Genomic DNA, 19,470 nt, shown 5'->3' with positions numbered 1-19,470 from the left:
AGCAGATGCTCTACCGTTGAGCTATGGCCCTTGAAGGGCTGTCCTCTCCATCTTAAAGGAGGGGATGGCAGCCCTCTCCATAGGAACCCCATTCTCCTTGCCAGGAAACCAATATTTTTGGAAGCCAAGTGTGATGGTCTGTGCTTGGTACTGGGCAGAGGGACAGAGGGAGGATCTTGGGTTCTAGTCCACCCTGCTTCTCAACAACCTCACCACCTGATGTGGCAGAGGCAGTCTGTGGTATAGTGTGGGAGAACCCTATGATAATGTTCCACCTTATCTCATGAATTCATGGCTGTCATGAGAACTATGGGGCTGTCTCAATACACAGCCATACCTCGGATCCCGAATGCCTTCCAAATCAAATGTTTTGGCTCCCAAATGCCGCAAACCCAGAAGTGAGTGTTCCGGTTTTCGAACGTTCTTTGGAATCCGAATGTCCGACGCGGCTTCCGATTGGCTGCAGGAGCTTCCTGCAGCCAATCGGAAGCCGCACCTTGGTTTCTGAACGTTTTGGAAGTCGAACGGACTTCTGGAACGGATTCCTATCGTCTTCCGAGGTACCACCACGTTAGGCACCCAACTCACATCACAGGTCATGCTCTGCATTTTGCTATAGAACAGATCTGGGTTTTGCTACCAAATGGATTGGAAATAAACCAGTGCCTTGAGTGTCAACCCCAGGTCACAATGGTTGAGATTTGCATCTACTCTGTTCAGACAATAGATGCACTGATTTCACATGATTTGATTGCACTGTAAGAAAACTGTCATATTCTGAGTCAGATCATCAGTTCACCCAAGTCAGTACTGTCCACAACTACCACAAGCAGATCTCCAAGGTCTCAGACAGAGGTTTTCCCCCCAACCCTTTCTGGAAATGCAAGGGACTGAGAGCATGTTTTATATTCCTTCTTCCAAACCCAACTTTCAGTGGTTTAAATAAGTAACTTGGCTCAGTGGAAGACATTTCACTTATTCTAGCATTCACATAGATACTTAATGCCTGCAGGATCTCATTACCATCTTTTGCGATGCGGTAATGTTATGGAAGCGACACGTGTTCGGCAGTAAGGTGCTGCTGTTCTAATAAGAACAATTATAATGAGCTTTAAGGAAGCTAAGGAAGAAAGCAGAAGGCCGTAACATGGGAGGGAGTGTTATAACGGAGAGCCAGTTAATCAAGATGAGGAATAACCTCGCTCTGCCTGTGTAGTACCTTTTCTGTCTGTTCAAACCTCTGACACTTAGAGGAATAAAGGACTTTTTCTTTTATACCTCATTCATGTCATGAATTGATGTGAAATAAGATCCACTGAAAATACTAGGGATTTGCCTGGCAGGACACAATTTGTAAAGTGCCTTTTCTCCTAATCCAATTCCGTTTAAAATATCGTAGGAATGGGGCTGTAATTGATTTATATTAATTGACATTGGAAACTTGGTGCTTGATCAAGAAATCAGATAGGCTCAAAGTATGGCTCCTGACTATACATTTGCATTTAAAATGTTGCAGGCATCGTTAGGGTTTTTTTTATTAAAAAACCCCAAATCCTAGTTTATATTAAAAACCACATTCAAATGTGAACTTCTGTCAATCAAGTTGGTGTTAAAATTGTCAGGGAATATTTATTTCAGTTAACTGAGTGTCCTCTCAAGTTTAAGGATTTCCGCAGTTAGGCCACTGGTTTTCTGAATTCCATGTTCAACAAAGCCTCCCTAAATTCTCATTATATATTGTTTCTATCTGCAATGCCGTCCCCACTTAAACTGTAAAAGGACTGCTCCACAAAATGTCTTCATTTGAACATAAAGCAGACTTAGTATGACAGTTCTTAAACAAAGGCTAGCATTTCAATGGTGCCCAGAGCTGAAATAAGACTGGAGTGGATAGGAAGTATATTTCCTTAAAGAAAATTTATTAGGCCAATTAAAGAATCGGGGCCAAGACAGACAGACGTAACTTGAGCAGTGAGCCCATTGTGGACCCCAGACAACTTTTTTTGACATCCAAAATGAATGAAGGCCATGACCAATCAGCTCTTCCTGTTTCGATGAGAATCTGGCTGAGCCGACGACTGATTGGATGGCCTTACAATAATCATTTCCCCATCTGGCTGTGCAGAGTGTAGATTGGCTGGCACTTGTGAGAATCATGAGGTCACTCACACTTAGTCAAATGAGGCTCCCGCCTTGCTCACCCTACTTTTATGCAACATGTTGGCGATTAATATACACACAATAATTACCTAAATGACTATACATTCTTTATCAGTCTTCTGAGAAAAATACAAAACCTTCTGCAAAGCCACAGAGACTTGTGAACTACCCTGCCTAAGATGAAACTTATAATGTCTGATTTCAATGGATTTTTCAAGTGCTTAACTCAGTCTTTTGTTTTCTTTATCTTTTTAGGTACCGTAACTTCATGAAGATACCAACAAAAGGTAAGTTCGGTGTTGTTCACAATACTGAGAGATGCTAGTGAAGTTGTAGATGGATGTTAATGAAGTTGTAGACAGGGTGCCGGCGTTTTGCACCTGTTTCGCCCTGGCAGTTCAAATAATAAAGTGGCCGCTATTCGCCCCCGATGGGGCCCTTTTACTGGGGCTTGCAGGTAGCACACTCCCAATGTAGTTTTCTGGGCTTCTTCAGTGGTCTAATCTCAAAGCCTTGATATGTATATTGTTACAGTGGTACCTCAGGTTACATACGCTTCAGGTTACATTCGCTTCAGGTTATAGACTCCGCTAACCCAGAAATAGTGCTTCAGGTTAAGAACTTTGCTTCAGGATGAGAACAGAAATCGTGCTCCAGTGGCGCAGCAGCAGCAGGAGGCCCAATTAGCTAAAGTGGTGCTTCAGGTTAAGAAGAGTTTCAGGTTAAGAACAGACCTCCGGAACAAATTAAGTACTCAACCTGAGGTACCACTATTTAATTTCATAGAGAATACTATTTCTTGGCTTAAGCTTAAGAGACTGATTTGCTTAGCCACTTAGTCAAATGAGGCTCCCGCCTTGCTCACCCTACATTTATAGCCAATAGGTCACTCATAGTCACATGGGATGTTTACTCTTCAGGGTATGTCAAGCCATGAAACTGTCCTCAGCGGTATTACATCCTGTTATCATGATGTCCCCCCCCCCCAACTAAAGAAGCATAGGATATTGGTTGTGGTTGCTAGAGAGCTAGATGCACTCTCTAACCACATCTATACCTACCCAGAGACATAAGGGGCACGTGTGGAATTCAGGAGCCAAGGCTCAGAGAGACCTCGCCCATTGCAGTGCTATGCCTACAATGAGAAAACATCCAGTTTCTGTGATTTTCGTAGGTTCCTCTCTCCCCAGATACGCTTTTGCTCTCATTTCCCATATTGTGATAGGAATTTTGAGGTCTTAGATATATGGTAATGTTCATAACCGCACATACATAGATCAGCACAAGAAGACCAACTTGAAGCCATTTTGATTCCTAAACTGAGCAAATGTTTTCTCTGCAAGGTCAAAGTGGAAAAGCCTCCCCATTGTCTTTTCCTTCACAAATCCTGTCTTAAGGGTATGTCTGTGTTTGAATAGGGTGTGAACCTGTGACCTGGCCCAGGAACTAAGTATTTATCTTTACAAAAGATTGGCCAGGCTACCCAGGAAATCCAATCAAGTAACCTGCCAGACAGGAGATAAACAACAACAGGAGAAAAACAACTTTCTGTTTAGACCGCCTTTTCTGTGATGTAGGTATGATGTATCTGAGGGGTGGTCTTAGGTTACACCCCCTCTGTGATGTATGTATGATGTTTCTGGGGGTGGTCTTGATCTACAGGGTGGCAATTTCAAAAGTCTTTATAAGGCCTTGTGCGCCATTTTTCCAGGTTCCTCCTCCTCTCCTGCGGGTGAGGGGAGCACCCTGTTACAACAGATCAATAAAGATCAAGCTTACTAACTGCTTTGCTTCTCAATATTCTCTGGTTGGCCTCTGTTATTCTCTCCTACCAATAGGGAACTTATGTAAGGACTCTATACGGGCTCTTGGATACCCCATAAGGGAAAAGGGCAATTTTTGTTTACAACATTCCCATTGTTTCTTAGTGGGGAATGTGTGTAACTTCGCAACATACATCCAACTAAGTGTGTGTACAATGTCTCAGCGACTGAACAGCGCAGTTGTCTTTCCTTGCGCATTCAGAATTCAGGGGGGTGACTGGGAGAGGAATCCAGAAAAGGGCAGAAAACCAGCCAACGTCTAATCTGAAATTTGGGGAAGGGTTAGAAAGATTACGGTTGCCTTGGCTTTACACCTTGCCATCCAAACAACCTGGTTGTAGCATGGGAAGTAGGCACAGGACAGGGAAACCTGGAACTCAGGGTATCACTGTCATATCATACATGGCATCTATGATAGCGCTGTCAGTGCAAATTATATACGGTGCAGGTGTAAAGACAATGCATGCCCTAACACAAACTCGGCAGATCAGATGCATGTAGCGATACATCAAATCAGCATTAGGGTGTGATACATCTGGTACAGGCAATTCCTTAATTCATTTGCTGGGTGTCCTGGGCAACTTGTGGTGCAATGAGCTTTGCCAGAAATCACTATTTGATTTGATTTTAAGCAAGACCTTCCATTTTTTGAATTCAAATACAGCCTACTTGTTAAAAGCTCTGCCACCCTGTGTGCAAGCAGGCATATAACACCCATGGGTCGTGAATCCTCCTTTATTAAAAGGGAGAAGGCGATGGGCCCCAGTAATTGATCGTATGGATAAAGAACAGTGCAGTCAACATATTTAAAATGAAATAGGTTTGCTTGGGAATGCACCAGGCAAGCATACCCTTTCGAAACAGAGTTTTAGGTGATAGGGATGCGTAACAAAGTAATCCGATGGCCTTATTTTACAATGCAGTGTGTACGAAAGGGCAGGGCAAGAAAGAAAGAAAGATATGGTTTCGCTGTTCATATTGTTTTTTCCTTGTCCGTTGTTTGGCAAGAAACCGTCGATAATTAGTGCATATCTGCATATCAGCCTCCGTGGTTAAATAGGCTAAGCTAAAGCTTTCGTTTGATTGATCCTTCGTCGTGGAACGAGTGGTTCCTGTTACAACCCAGTCAATAGCTGTGTCGCTGAGGCACAAGGCAATGTGGCACCCAAGGTACCGGTCCCCTTTCATTTCCACAAGAACACACCACGCCGTGGTGACAGCAAAGCGGCAAAGATATACAGTACGTACATGTATAATAAATATTGTTGTTTGAAAGTTCTTCCACGCACATTGGGCACCGACTCTCTCTCTCCCTCTCTCTTTTTAAAAACTTCACTACAAAAAAAATCACAAGGCGTAATGACAGCAAAGACATTTCATACCCTTAGCGCGTAGTAAATAACAAACACAAAACACTTTTTTGCTGTCACTGTTGCGGTTCAGAAGTTCCACCGGCGTGCAGTGGGCTCCACTATCACTTTCATTTCACAAAACTGAATTAATAGCAGAGTCACATCTCTCCTTAGCGGCAGAACGCACCAAACACTCTTAAGTTTTGTGCAGACACATTGTACAAATATTTCATTTGAGCACATCAGAAGGGAACAAAACACCTCCGCCTGCCTACACGGTTGCACCTGAACTACCAGCATAACCAACGCTACCTGTCAATTTCCTTCCCACACATATACTTCCTTAAGAAAGAAGAATATATATATTCTACACACTCCCTGCCGAGATAGAAAACCAGAGTTTGAGTAAGCTTCCAATGTCCAGGAGGGCTTCAGGAAAAAGTTGTGAACTATAGAAAGCTGCCGAATGCTGAGTCAATCCATTCAGGGGAGGAGGAAGGGGGCGGGGGGCACCTCGCCCTGGGTGTCATCACGGAGGGGGGTGACATTTGGCACACCGTCTCCCCACAACTCCCAAGCCTACCCTGAGCCATTGGAGGAAGGAGTGGAGCTGCACCGCCATGCTGCTGGCCTTCCCCCCTTCCCCCTTTGTTTTAACAGCTCAGGGGAGGCTTGGGAGTCATGGGTGGGCGTCTCGCCGTTGCCCCCCGCTTCCAGGCTGCTTTCTGGGGGGCGGGGGTGGTGGAAGCTGTTAGAATTCCTGCTCTGTAATTGCAGTCATGGGATTGTTGTCAATCACATGACGGTGTATGTTTTGACTCCACAGAGTGGGAAGTGACGGAGACAGGATGTTTGTGTTACTGTGTTCCGTGAAGTGGGACTATTGTCCTTCGTTCTTTTTTTCTCTTTGCTGTCTGATGCTAGAGAGAGAGAGGGAGCCATATTGCAGTGCTCTGTGTGTGTTTATATGTAAATAAAGTAGATTAGCCAAAATGCTGAGTTGCCGCGGTCTGTTACGCGAAATGCACGAACTCTGCGGATCCCTAAGTGTGTCTGTGTTGGTTGGCATCGGTCACTGTGATGTTCAGGCTGAAGAAAGCTCCTGAAGCTCCTGAACGAAAGACCAGGAGAAAGAGAACATGCCAGTCAGGCATGTGTCTCTGCCAGGGTCCTACTCGAGTGTAGGCTGAACTCCTCCCCCAAGCTGTCAAAAGGAAGAGGGAAGGAAGGCTGCTGGCAAAGCGGTAAGGCTCCCTCCCCCCCCCCCGGAAGCAGCCCACCATTGGCGGCTCGCTCCACCCCACAAGGGTGTCGCGCCTTGTCTGCCTGGGACGCTTGTCCCTCCCCCATGGCCCTGCCCCCCGCCTCTGAGTCCATTGGTCCATTTAGCTCAGGTTGGCAGCAGCTCTCCTGATGGGGCTTCTCTCCTAGTCCTACCTGGGAAGCCAGGAATTAAACCTGGGACTTTTTGAATGCTAGGATCTGCAGCCCTTCTCTAAACAACCTAACAATTCAACGGACTGCTCTTTGCAGTAGCCCAAGATTTGTGACCTAAAATGTGGGGTGCAGATCACCAGCCCCACTGCACCTCGTTTTTGCAGCCAGAAAGAACAGGAAGTTTACTGAGTTCCTGTTGGGTCACCAAACTGAACATGAGCTAAGTTTGGTGCCCGGCCCACAAAGTGTGCAGGCATCCAAAAGTCTAGAAGGAATGATCCACATTATAGAGCTGGACGGAACCAGTGCTGTTTTTCTAGAACTCACCTTGAACACCTCCCTTGTTCTCTTAGAATGGCAATGGTGTCCACTTGAGAGGTGCCACCTGAGAGGAATTGAGTTCCAGCTGATAAAAATCCCTGGATGGAACCTTGTAGGCCTTGAAATTCAACCCTATCATTTGATGCAGGCCATTCAGGGCGAGAGCACATAGCTAGAACTGTGGGGTTGCTGGTTTTTGTGTGTGTGTTTTTAAGGGTGGTGAGAGTTGTTAGGAGACTCCTATTCCCCTCACAGAGGTTTTGGCCAGAGGTTTCTGTGAAGAGGGATACAGTTTTACGCAGGGAACTGTAGCTCTGTGGGGTCATCTTTCATCACCCTGCACAGGGACCAAAAATGTGGGAAGTGTGTGTAGTGGAGCATAAGGAAGTCTAACAAAGTTCTGAATTTTCCTATGAAAATGCTTATACACACACACACACACACACATTATTTCAGTAATTTCTCTCTCTCTCTCTCTCTCTGTGTGTGTGTGTGTGTGTGTGTGTGTGTGTGTGTGCCCCTGCTTTTGCTGGTAGCCTATGCATTTGCTCAGTGTGTCTATTGTGTAATGAATTGCTGAGTCAGACCAATGGTCCATGCAGCTCAGTATTGTTTACAGTGACAAGCAATGGCTCGCCAGCATTTCAAGTCAGGAGCTTTGCCCAGCCCTACCAAGCAATGGGATTTCATTAACGTTTACCCCAAAACTGCTTTCTTGCAGTTTCCACCCATTTGTTCTTCTGGTCTGGCCCTCTGGAGCTGCAGAGAGCAAGTCTGTTTTCTAATTGGCATAGCACTGTTGCCTGAGATCAGTGGCATAGCATGATGGGGGCACAGGGGCGGTTCTTAGGGGTGGGAAATTTCAACATCTGGTGCTGCCTCAATACAGCCGCATGCTTCACTTGCTGGGCTCCGTTGAAAATGGCTTCTCCATGCAAACCAGGAAGTGACCTCTCCAGACAACAGAACAACTCTTCTTTACTTATCTCTGCAGCTGTGATCTCATGGGTGACACAGATGCCATTAGGCAGTTGAATGTGCGTATGTACTCCATCCATTTCCTTTCCTTGTCACCTCTGTACAGCCCCGGACACTGGCAACCCACGCTATGCCACGAGATGAAGAAGAGAAGTTTGGATTTGATATCCCGCTTTATCACTACCCGAAGGAGTCTCAAAGCGGCTAACATTCTCCTTTCCCTTCCTTCCCCACAACAAACACTCTGTGAGGTGAGTGGGGCTGAGAGACTTCAGAGAAGTGTGACTAGGCCAAGGTCACCCAGCAGCTGCATGTGGAGGAGCGGGGAATCGAACCCAGTTCACCAGATTACGAGTCCACCACTCTTAACCACTATACCACACTGGCTCTCCTTGAGGGAAAGAAAGTGCGGGTGTCACTAGGAAGCTTACTAGCTGCGCTGCTTTCAAGCACTTTCCTATGGTGGCGTGGCTTGTGGTGCTTCTGTGAGGGAACAGGAAAGGGTGGAAGGGAATCTTCTGCCAAATGAAGCTTCTGAGCAAAACCAGAGCGTTAGAAGATTCGAAGCCAGTTGTGGGAGACATTTGGCCTTGCAGATGATGCTGAACTACAACTCCCATCAGCCCCAGCAAGCAAGGCTGATGGCCGGGGATGATGGGAATTGTGGTACAGCAACATCTGGAGCGCCAAAAGGTACTCCCCTGCTCAAAAAATGGGAATTCCAGGTGGATCTATCAACCTTGACCTTGTGTGTGCTTTATGTAGGCTCAAATGCCTGAGGATAGAGACTGAAGGAGCTTGGTGATAATGAAAATGGAATGAAAAGAGAAACTTGCAAAGGGGGTAAGAGTTAGTTAAAATGGAAGTCCATTTCTCCTTCCTCCTCCTCTTCTTCTTCTTCTTCTTCTTCTTCTTCTTCTTCTTCTTCTTCTTCTTCGTATGTGATTTGCAGTTCTGTAAACTGCCTGGACTAGATATGTGATCGGTGTTATATTATTGGTACTGTTCATCATCATCAACATCATCAATATTGTCAACAATAATCTCGTGAAAAATTGTTAATGTTATTTGTAATAATAATAATAATAATAATAATAATAATAATAATAATGTGAATAGCCACTATTGAAAATCTTTGCATTTTCATGAACTATTTGGAGAAAATAGGCACCAACGAAACATTTCGCCATGAAAAAGCCTCGCAAGATTCATTCTCAATTATTTGCAGGCTGCATATCGCAGGCACAGGGCACGATGCCAAAGGAGTCAGCAGTCTGGCAGTTTAAAAAGAGAAGGGAAAAAAAGAGAAATAACTGATTCAGAGAATGTGTGACAGGCCTTTTGCACCATATGGCGCCCAAGAGTTAATCCAGGCAAGGAGGGTGGACACCTAGGGAGATTCATGTTGAAATGCCATTTAGAAGGGAAACGTCAACTCGAAATGGCAAGAGTCCAGGAGCCTAAACAAGCTCGACTGGGGAGCCAAGAATCAGGGCGGGGAGGGAGGGAGACAGAGGGTAACTGGCTCCATTTCTGAAAGCTTATCTGAATTTAATTCCCCATCTTCGCTTTGTTCACTGCACCCCTGGGAAGGGACAGCCTTGTTACCTAAAAATGCGCTGTTGTATTACCCCGGGAAGAGAGGGCTCTGGTTGGTGTCAGTTCACCCTGATCCATTCACCTCATTACAGGTCGATATATGTGGCTCAGTTGTAGGCCGGTGGATTTCAGAGTTGTTGTTATAAAATATACAGAGTGCTCCAGCTTGGCAGCTCTTGCGTTTCTCAGTTTGATGGGCGGCCTGGCCCTGACAGCGCTGCTTCCCTGCTAGAGCAAAAGGAGACTGTCTCCATAGAGTCCTTCCCAGATTCCCTCAGTTAAGGTGGTGCATGTTTCACAAGATCCTGCATGGAATCCAGCGTCTGGCGCATCGGGGGCAGACAGAGCATCATAGAATCGTAGAGTTGGAAGAGACACCAAGGGTTGTCTAGTCCAACCCCCTGCATTGCAGGAATATCAACTCAAGCATCCATGGCAGATGGCCATCCAACCTCTGCTTGAAAACCTCCAAGGAAGGGGACTCCACAACCTCCCGAAGGAGACTGTCCCACTGTTGAACAGCTCTTACTCCCAGAAAGCTTTCTTGCAACTTGAATCCATTGGTTCGAGTCCTACCCTCCAGAACAGGAGAAAACAAGTACAGTGGTACCTCAGGTTACATACGCTTCAGGTTACATACGCTTCAGCTTACAGACTCCGCTAACCCAGAAATAGTGCTTCAGGTTAAGAACTTTGCTTCAGGATGAGAACAGAAATCGTGCTCCAGCGGCGCGGCGGCAGCGGGAGGCCCCATTAGCTAAAGTGGTGCTTCAGGTTAAGAACAGTTTCAGGTTAAGTACAGACCTCCGGAATGAATTAAGTACTTAACCCGAGGTACCACTGTATGCTCCCTCCTCCATGTGACACCCCTTGAGATCTTTGAAGATGGCTATCATATCTCCTCTCAGTCTCCTCTTTCCCAGGCTAAACATGCCCAGCTCCTTCAACCGTTCCTCATAAGGCTTGGTTTCCAGACCCATGATCATCTTGGTTGCTCTCCTCGGCAGACGTTCCAGCTTTGGTTCCTTTCTGCAGGAAGACACTCAGCTGGTTCAGTCTCCCCACTGCAGCACTGATAGGATAAAATGCACCTTTGGAAATCTTGGCCTTCCTCTGGAGTGGAGCAACTTGGCCCTGTGGACTACATGTGATCTTCTAGACCTCTCTGTCTGGCCCTCGGAAGAGGTGGGGTTTATCACAGCATGACTACTTCCCCTGTACAGACACTTTCCTACCTCCTTCCAAAAGATCTAGTAAGCTCTGGGCTTTGGTAAGAAGGCATGAGGGCTCTAACAGGATCCTACAGTCCTCCTGCCTCCTTCTCAAAGCCTAGTTAGCGCTTGTCTGGCTTAGGGAAGGAGGCGGGAGGCCTCTAGGACCCTGCCAGAGCCCTCACACATCCTTCCCCAAACCTGGCACTTCCCTTACCCAGCTATGGGGAGGCAATGTGAAGGCGGGGTGGGGGGTGCTATTATAATAATAACAGAAATATGGTTAGATCCAGACTTGCTGTGGCTGTATGAGACTTGCTCTACTCATGCAAATCCTGCAGGACGAGGTAGGGGCACAACGGATACTTTTCCCGTTAAACGAATGTATCTTTCGCTCTATAAGATGCACCCGACCATAAGACGTGCCTAGTTTTTAGAGGAGGAAAACAAGGGAAAAAAATTCTGAATCAAATGTTGTTGAAGAGGATTTGCACGGCTATCCCTGTAGCCAGAACAGCAAAAGGGATTGCTGCAGGAAAAAGGGAAAGGGGGAAATTGCGTCTTATAGAGTAAAAAATACAGTAATTTCTCTCTCTGTGTGTATGTGAATAATTTTTTATTTTTATTTTTGCAAAGGAAAGCATTCATCCTGTCTCTCCCACAAACAACTAGGGGTGGATCAACACATAGGAAAAATTCCACTATGAATAAGTCAGAAATTAAATTGTTTTAACAAAAGGGGGAAATAAACCTCTATGTAAAATAGTTTAGAATCATTTTTTTGCTCTCCATCGCCATCTGGTGTTGCATGTTTATAACGCATTCAAAACACTGTTTTTTGGCTAATGTAGCTGAGCCCTAGGTTTAACAAAGAAGTATATCAGTTCAGAAAATGTCAGGTTTAAGCCCTGAAAGGTGGAGTTTTTTAAAAATAAAATAAAAAACAAACAGTTCAGAGGACTCACAGCTGCTTGTGCACTTGTTTTGCTTTTAAATGTGCCTGCTTACATGTCCTGCTGAATCTTTTTTTCTCTACAGCAGCGACTGCCCCAACTTGAAAGATGCCTGATTCAAGAGTAAGTGGAATGTACAAAATGGGAGGATTTGTGTTTACAGCATTACTTGATCGGTGCCTTAAGGACAGAAATGACACCATCCTTCTACCTGGCGCTGACACAGATTGCTGGAAGGAAAGCGTTCTTATAAACAAAGTGCTGGAGGCCATCTTGTCTTCCTCTTCGTGCTCCAGAGCTGGCAACCCAAGTACATCTTCATGTAGCTTAATGGCTTCCTAGAACAACTAGGAGTTCAAAAGAAGCTAAAACAGCTGCACTTAGGAGCGACTACAAGGAGCAATAGGGAAGCTTGTTTAGTATGCACATCATTCCTGAATCTATAAGAATCTATGAATAGCCTGGGCCTTTCCCCCCTTTACACTAGTGTATAGCAGACTTAAGCAGCGAACGCGAGAAGATTCAACATCAGTGAAGAGAGATCTGTAGCTGTCAGGGAAGAACCTGACAGGTATTTAGAACAAGTTGGCTAAGGGGATGAGGGCGGCCGGGGCTGGGGGGTTGGACACACGTGGCTGATTTAAAAATATATGTATATACATACGGCTTCAATTGTACACAAACCACAATTTGCTCTGAATGTAGGGCTCAATGTTGTTTGTTTATTCATACAAGTATTTTTGTGCTGCCATACCATGAAATTTCAGGGTGCCCTACAACGCCGACGCCATCATTAAAGAGATGGTGATCTATTCATTGACCACAGTATAAAATGATTGTGTGCCAAAACTGGAAAAATCCTAACTCTCTTGTCTGTTTATGGACAGTTGGTTAAAGGAAATTTGGTCCAACTAACTAATTTGATCAGAAACAGAGAGAGAAGACAATGTGAATTTGTGGAGAAGTTGAGCATGTTCATTTGATGCTAGAGTAGCAAAGTTCAGGGCTCAATAAACGCTCAGCTGCTCGTTAGAAGACGTTTGAGCATATGGAACAGAACGGGGGACAGCATCAATTGGTTTATTGTTCTATGTTACTTATTAATTTGCCTTAAAATTAATCTGTATCTAATGTATTGCATAATTGAGTGGGCAATTGATATAGTAGGTTGTTTTCGTACACAGGGATTTTATATAGGGAACAGTATCACTATGTTATGACTATATACGTTTTGCATATTGCAGACTCTCCAGGTGTGTCTATTTTCTAGGGATGTCCCTGATTTAGGGAACCTGTCCCGGTTTTTTATATGATCCTGGAATGCTTTTTCTTAGGATGTCCCTATTTTCACTGGAGAAATGTTGGACCATATGGAGTTACAGTATCTAACCCCCAAGCCATCTGAAGGCAGTCCTGTATAGGGAAGTTTCTTAAATGTTTAAAGTTTTATCATGCTTTTTTATATATGTTGGAAGCTGCCCAGAGTGGCTGGGGCAACCCAATAAGATGTGTGGTGTATAAATAGCAAAATTATCATTATGGAATGGGACGTCCCTATTTTCATCGAAGAAATATTGGAGGGTGTGATATGGCGTATGGATTTAGAATGGTTGCTGTTTGCAATCTTTGAGGAGGTGGAAGAAAACATGTAATGTAAAAGCAAATACATACAAAGAGGGCTTTTTTTTCCAGCCAGAAAAAAAAGCTCAATTCCAGCACCTCTCAGGTGGGCCCCATTGCTATTGTAAAAAAATAGGGGGAAGGTTTGCGGTGTATTCTGGCAACTTTTTAAATATAAAAACAGCACTGCATACAAATATCTGTTCCACAACACAAAGACATAAATCCCTGTCCAGGGATATGTAGATGAATGGCTGCACAAGATGGAGAATGATTCAAGTTCGCCGTGAGCCTCATCAAGTTCTAAATACACAGGATATAACCTGGAATTCAGCTTTGTGTTGTGGGAAGTTCAGGGAGAGGCGTGAAACTGGCTCTCGCTCCACACAAGGTGGGCACCAGATACGGGGCAGGTTTAGCTCCTACACGAGGAGCCGGGAACCTTTTACACCTCAAGGACCTTCTGTGCAACCTTTGGAGGGCCACAGGCAAGTGCCAGGTGTGTCCAGGGGCACTGCAATATATGTAAATGTTCCGTTTTTACAATAGGCTATTTTCCATGCATAGCAGACTCCACTCTCTGTAGTCCATTGTAGGCAAGCAAGTGCTATTGCTGGAGCTCAAGGACACAGTCCATCCATGCAAACAGCCTCCATGTAAACGGCCTGGGTCCAGGATACCTGAAGGAGCGTCTCCACCCCCATCGTTCTGCCCGGACACTGAGGTCCAGCGCTGAGGGCCTTCTAGCGGTTCCCTCACTGCAAGAAGCCAAGTTACAGGGAACCAGGCAGAGGGCCTTGTCGGTAGTGGCACCCGCCCTGTGGAACACCCTCCCACCAGATGTCAGAGAGAAAAACAACTACTAGACTTTTAGAAGACATCTGAAGGCAGCCCTCTTTAGGGAAGCTTTTAATGTTTAATAGATTATTGTATTTATTATTCTGTTGAAAGCTGCCCAGAGTGGCTGGGGAAACCCAGCCAGATGGGCGGGGTATAAGTAAAATATTATATTTATTATTATAAATATGCTTGGGCTGTGAAGCAGATCCACAAAGGGGTATGGCCTGGGGAGAGGTCCAAGGGCCAGACAGAAAGGCAAGGAGGGCTGCATTTGTTACCCCACTCCTGTCCTAAAGCAAAGCTTTCTCCAAGAACACCATTTTGAATTTCTCCCATATAAACAAATAAGGAGGTGGTGTTTAACACATTGCATCATTTGGGGAGACTGCTGCAGTGGGGTCAAAGTTACTCACCCTTGAGAGCGGGTGGCAGCAGAGATTTGCCAATTAGGATGAAAGGGAAATTGCCACAGCACCTTCCGTCAGAGGCGTAGTATGTGGAGGGGAGGCAGAGGGGCAGTGACCCTGGGTGCAAAATTCTGAGAGGGGCGCAACGAAGCGCAATGCTTGCATGCCCTGCCCTGGCATCCGTGTGCCTCGCGGGCTCTGCCCTGCCCCCCCCACTGTGCGCCTCCACCTCAGCTGCCCAGTCCACCAGAGGGGCACAACACTTGACTTGCTGCTCCCCGGGTGCTGGCAACCTACGCTATGCCACTGCCTCAAGTAGCCCTCACTTGCCTGCTCTTCTTATTTAGATCCAGTCCAGGGGGCGGCACCGCCTGCCTTCTTCCTTAGTCTCAAGGCTGCCTTTGTAGAACTCAGCAGAGAGGACGATGGGAGCAAAACTGAATTGAGTTGCGTCTGCCTGTTGTTGGCTCTGGCGCCACCTACTGTTGGGCCTCCCTGGCTGCCATTCTACCAGTCCCAATGAGCACCTGCTGGAGCCAGGCCTCTATGAGGTTCTGAAATGAGTGACCTTTCAGAGGAGGTCAAGAACAGCTCTGCTCTCACCGCCTTCCCGAAGGTCTATTAAATCCGGGTGGCTTTGGGCGGTTGTTTTGATTGGAAAACTGCTTTGATTCAATCTGTGGGGGTTTTTTTTTGTGGCCATTGAATGTTTTTGTTGCTGGTGTTCTGCACCCCTCCTCCCTGATTGCTTCTGTGTAATTGTGGCTTTAAATTGTTATGTGTTATTTTAATCTCAACTGCTTTGAGCTTAGGAAAAGTAGTATATAAATATTTTACTTAGAGAGATAATAGGGCACCGGGATAATGGGTAGGCAAAATGGATTTAGCTGGAGCCTTGCAGTAGCTACTGGCCTGGGGTGTTGTGGGGCAGGAGCTAAGCCTGTCAGTGCTTATTCTTCCTGCATGCAATTAAGCTCCATTATTAATTTATTGCAGTTAGAGTAGACTTGTAGGCAGTTGCTTTTGTGATTCCCTATCACCGGAAGGCCTCATTCATTATGTTTTTATTTGGAAAATGTATGCATTAGTTCAGGGGGGGGGGGAGCCAAGTCCCGTTGCTCTTCAATTTTTTAAAAATTCTCATTCCTCTAAACTATGATTTCTGTTGAGGCCTCTAGCCTAGAAGTAATTAGAAAGAGGAAAAATTCTGGGGTGTTTTTTGGGGGGAGGGGGGTGGCGGACAAAATTTCTGATTGGATGAACGCCAAATGAGGGTGAGTGTTGAACACTTGCTTACATTTTCCATGCATGTTCTAGCTAGTCTTTTTGTTTTTATTGGTTATTATAATTTCTGTTTTATGTTAAGCTGTCAAAACCTTTTGGAACATCATTTTCGGTATAAAGGCCAGTGGCTAATTTGCCTAATGAAATATATTCCTGTGGTTATATTATGCTTCTCTTTATTTACTCCCGTTGAAACTTACCTCTATTCATTTTACCAATTTGTTTTATCAGATGCGTTGGTTATTTATCTCTGGTTTGTTTGCGGTACGTGCTCTACGCACTGATCCTCCAAGTTAATTACCTCCATGTTACAGACAAAAACTCATTTCAAACGCATCTTATAATTTCTTAGTCATTTGGGAGTCAACTTCAATAGATGAAAATGTCTTTATATGTCTTTCCCCCTACCGTATAATCATAAAAGGCAGTGTCTTTTTTAAAAGAAGTGTTTGTCTAGAAGTGATTTGTTCTTTTCTTGTGTCCGTGTGAGCTGTAATTGATTCTTTAATTGGGTTTGACCCCAAATCTTCATTACTTTCTGTACAAGTTTTTTTTTTTGACAAAAATAAAAACCTTAGATCTTTGAACAGTGCCCCATGAAGCCACATTGACAACATCTTGTTCATTCTGGTCTCTCTTTTTCTTCCTCTTCCAAGGGGATTGTGATCTGCTGTGCTTTAATTATACTGTCTTTTAAGAATCCTTAGCTATTTTCCACCCTGCTGGATTCCAATGCGTCTTCTCGGGACAAGAGGCTCTATCTTACAGGCTTTATTTAAAGCAATTAGGATTTTATCCTGCACCCTATGAAAGTCAATGACTGCCCTCCATTGATTTCGGTGGCAAAGGGTTGCGCTTGACAGGTTCACACAAGGAAAGTGCCATTCAGGGTGTGAATTAGGAACCAACCCTCCTTTAAATCAGTTTAAGTTTCTCAAACTTCCAATAGATGAGAACACTCCCACCCCCACCCCGCTTTTAGAGGCACACTTCAGCCTTCGAAAGCTTTCATTTTGGAGTGCATAAGAGAATCCCACCACCTGTCTCCTTGCATGAGTTGCTGTTCTAGGCATGCCTCCTGAGGGCAGGTTTGAGTGTCGGCAGTGAATGAATAATCCGATTGCATCCAAATCACAGCTGCACCAGAATTCCTGACCCACAGCAGAAGCTGAGTGGCAGGAGTCAAGGCAGAGCAGTGAATCATACAGGGAAACAGCAGGCAGCCTCTTCTGTGGGTACTCTGGACTCAAAAGAGCCTTACATTTGTTTAATAAATAGAGGCTTGGATAATTTCAGCAGCTGACTTTTTTATGCTAATACTGTTTGGGTGTTCCTGCTTTAAAGAGAGAAATCTTCATTTCCCTTCCCCGCTTAGTAATTTTTAAAAAAGACTTTCCCAAGAGAATCTTCCACCTTATGTATTCCTTCATTGCAACCTGACCTTCCTCTGCTCATTCCTCCCCCCAAAATCCTGGGAACTGAAGTTTACCTTTCATAGAGCTAGTTCCCAGCACCCTTAACAAACTATAGTTCCCAGGGTTCTTTGGGGGAAGTCATGTGCCTCACGTGTGTTTAAATGTGCACACATCCCAAGTCTCCATAACTTAAACCCTGGCACCGAGGAGCTAATGGCTGCACCAAACCAGTTAGATGCCTATATTGGCATGAAGCAGTAGACAAACAAACAAACAAATGACTAAGAAAGGACACTGGCATCCAGAACGGACTTAATTTTGGCTCCTTCTGACCAGACTACAAACCTTGAGCAGTTATGGCAAGCTACTGGTGAGGCAAATTGCTCCCTCCTTGCTGCTGTCAGCTGTCTAGGATTGCTGCTTGTGGTCCTGAAACTCTTGCCTTTGAACAGGGATGGAGGGAAAATCCAATTCACATTCACAGCCGAATTTATCCAATTCACACTTTCCAAAACAATGTGAGAACAAAAACAAAACAAAAAAAACATAGCCAGTTTTTGAAATTTGCATTCATTCAAATTTTGTGATGGGAGGTCTCCAACCAACCAACCAACCAACCAGTGTTTACAAAAATGGATATATTAGGCACAAGTGAAAAATGAATATATAGGTAAAATAAATTCAAAAACGTATTATCTTAGGAGAAATATATATATATATAAAGTGAATATACGGGTGAAAATCAGTTCAAAAACATATTATCTTAGGAGAAATTGCTTGCAAAAATGTGTACAGCAGTCAGTGCTCCATATAAAAATGTGTTGATTAGGAGAAATCGGCACTAAACGGCTGAATAATTTTCACGAGGATTTGAAAGGGGAAAAAAGAAAACCCACAAATTGTTGCAGAAATGTGGAGAACCAAATTTAAATTTGAAAAAGTGAGAAACGAAAAGAACCAAAATCGACCCATCCACTCACATATCCATCCCTACTCTTGAACTCTGACCTGGCTGCTAGCCATGGTCCTGATCTCGCTCCAACACAAAAGCCGCCTTAGGCATTCCTGAGCCTTCTTCCACCATATTGTTTGGCCTTTTTATGTCTTCTTGTGATGGAGGCAACTCTGGACTTGGACGCCTCATCTCTCATAACCCCTGCTTCCTCCTCCCTCCCCAACATTTCCATTCAGGGCCGACCACGTGGGCCCACGGCTAGGAACCGTGTCTCTTCCCTGTTTGACGTCCTAAAATACTGATGATCCTATATAAATTAGCTGAAATGCGCAGCTAAGGCACAGAGGGCACAAGTCTTGCTTTGCTGTGCTGGCGCTGCTCTTTGCTATAAAGATGGTTGGGCGAGCACAGTTGGGGAAAGACTTGTGCTGAATCCGATTGCACACAGCCAAGATCCCATCATATTCTGTGATGGTGATTATAGCAAAATATAATTACTGCCCCTTTTAGAATTAAAAACCGTCGCTGCCACAGCCACCAACGCCATCTATTTAGCATTGTCCATTGGAATAACTCTGAGTGTGATGTAATTGGTCCTAGCAACTCACCGGATTATGCTAGCTGTTTGGCAAAGTGCCGTGTTCTGCTTGCGGAACACTTTGCAGAGAAGGTATTTGCTTCATTGCTTTTCCTTGGATGAATTTCAGGCTTATTGAAAGCCACTGTTTTCCAGCAGGTTGAAAACTTGTCTTGGGGAGAACCGGCCTTCTATTCCTCATTCTCGCTTTCCTGTACATTTCTATCAAAACTTCTACCTTGACTCTTAGCTAATCACTGGTCCTGGGAAGGTGTGACGAGTCAGGTGCTGATGACTAGACTCCGGTTTATCATTCAAAAAGAGTAAAATTATTCCCTTCCTTTGCAAAAGGTCGTTAAGCTGAAGGGAGTGGGAAGGAACCCCTGGAAAGACATTGGCAATGCATGTAAAGGCTTCTTTCTTCCGCATTAAGCAGAGTAGCCAAACCTCCTGAAAGTGGAGCCCTCATTTAATTAACCCCCTTGCTGTAGTACCATGTGATTAAATGTGATGGAGCCGCTCCTTGGGGTTCCTCCAA

The 19,470-nt window shown here is 44.9% G+C and overlaps 1 long non-coding RNA gene across 1 annotated transcript in view; it reads right to left on the bottom strand.

Moving 5' to 3' along the window:
* LOC309344073 overlaps positions 1 to 16,522 on the bottom strand; it is a 30,743-nt gene extending 14,221 nt beyond the window's left edge. The window contains exon 1 of the long non-coding RNA XR_014157604.1: positions 15,028 to 16,522. This is a non-coding gene — a long non-coding RNA (uncharacterized lncRNA). The remainder of the gene's footprint in view (positions 1 to 15,027) is intronic.
* Positions 16,523 to 19,470: the final 2,948 nt, after the last annotated feature.

This window comes from Podarcis erhardii, assembly GCF_964252035.2.
Source record: "Podarcis erhardii genome assembly, chromosome: 6".
Lineage (NCBI taxonomy): Eukaryota > Metazoa > Chordata > Lepidosauria > Squamata > Lacertidae > Podarcis > Podarcis erhardii.
The sequence above is the reverse complement of the archived record's forward strand: the minus strand, read 5'-3'. Positions and strand labels throughout refer to the sequence as shown.